Below are 1,866 nucleotides of genomic sequence, written 5' to 3'. Positions count from 1 at the left end.
CATCCATCCATCCATCCATCCATCCATCCATCCATCCATTTATTTTCTTTACCCGTTTCTCCTTTCTGGGTCACAGGGGAGATGGCACCTATATCCAGCAGTTACTGTGTGAGAGGCATGGTACAACCTGGGCATTTATGGCAAACACTTGCAAAGAATGGCACAATGATGGCATGAATAGGTTGAACTTATATTGCATTCTTTTTATTATTATTTATAACTATTATTTGTAATCTTTTGTAATAATCATAGTAAAAGAAATACTAGTAGAAATTATTTGAAATTTTGCTTCATTTCTGAAGATCATCTCAGGAGCCCCATCTTGGTGTTTTGTGACCCACAATGGGGTTCCAACCATTAAAATAAAGTAATTTTGACTTTGATAGCAGCAACATGTCTCAAAAAGTGGGGACAGTAACTGAGGACATTAGTTGCTGGAGCTTTTGTCTGATGCAGATATTCTGGCTGTTCAGCAGTCCTGGGTCTTTGCTGGATTTCTTTTGTTTCATGATATGCTAAATATTGGTGAGAGGTCTGGACTGTAGGCAGGCCAGTTCGGCACCTGGACTCGATTAGGACTTGATTAAGAGGCCATGTCGTTGTAATGGATGCAGTATGAGGTTTAGCACTGTTTTGCTGAAATATACAAGGTCTTCTCTGTAAAAAAGACACTGTGTAGATGGGAGCATATGTTGTTCTAAAACTTGTATATAGTTTTCTGTGTTGATTGGTGTTTTTCTAAATATGTTAGTTACCCATGCCATAGTCACTAATGCACCCCCATACCATCAGAGAGGCAGGCTTTTGAATCGTTTACTGATAACAACCTAGACGGCCCCTGTGCTTTTTAGTGTGGATGATGTAGCGTTTAAATTGCCTGACAGCCTCAGTCTATTTTAAATAAGCTTTAGTTCAAAGAAGACGGCAGAATTTCAGAATGTGTTCAAATATGGCTTCTTCTTTGCATGATAGACCTTTAACCAGCATCTGTGAAAGTGTTCCTGAGCCCATGCAGAGATGTACACAACAGAATCAGACCTGGTTTTTAACACAGCGTTTCCTGAGGGCCTAAAGATCCCGAGCATCAAATATTGACTTTCAGACGTAAAAAAAAAGTTTTGATATTATGAACTGTGGATAAGTGGATATTCAAAGTCTTCCCAATTTTACAATGAGGAAAAATATTTTGAATTTTATGAGTACATTTTGAGTTTTTCCAGTGAACCTCTGTCCACCTTTATTCCTGAGAAATACTTCTCTAAAATGTTCTTTTTATACCCAGTCCCTTCACCGACCTGTCACCATTTAACCTAATGAGCTGCTAAACGCTCCTCCAGTTGTTTCTTCTTCATACCTCTTAGTTTCACATCCTTTTGTTGCTCCTGTCTCATCTTTTTTGAGAAGTGTTGCTGCCCCCAGAATTTCTTAGAAGAAAGACTTTAAATGGTTACTATGGTCTTTTGTGAATGAAACGCGGGTTTAAGAGCTCTGCAAATCATTGCATTGTGATTTTACTTGTATTTTACAGCTTTCTTGGAATGTGAGGTTATATAAACGGTCAAAGCTGCAGTTAAAGATAATTATATACAGTGCAGGAGGCTAAATACACACAAGTGTAAATATGTACGGAAATACATACATAAATGAGGTTTAATGCTGCCTATTTGATTGCATTTCCTCAACACTGGGCTGCTTGTAAACTCCACCCATCTTTTTTTTTATTTTAAACCTCCTATTGAGCATTTACCAGCAGAGTCATTTATAGTTGCTATAGGCTTGCTGTCTTTGGACAGAATCTCATCCCTTTTCCTCCGAGTCCAGCATCCGTCCCATCCTGATCTGTCTCTCCTCTGGTCCTCCAGTGCC

The sequence above is a fragment of the Kryptolebias marmoratus genome, linkage group LG3 (genome assembly GCF_001649575.2).
Source record: "Kryptolebias marmoratus isolate JLee-2015 linkage group LG3, ASM164957v2, whole genome shotgun sequence".
Classification (NCBI taxonomy): domain Eukaryota; kingdom Metazoa; phylum Chordata; class Actinopteri; order Cyprinodontiformes; family Rivulidae; genus Kryptolebias; species Kryptolebias marmoratus.
Note: the sequence above shows the minus strand (reverse complement) of the source record.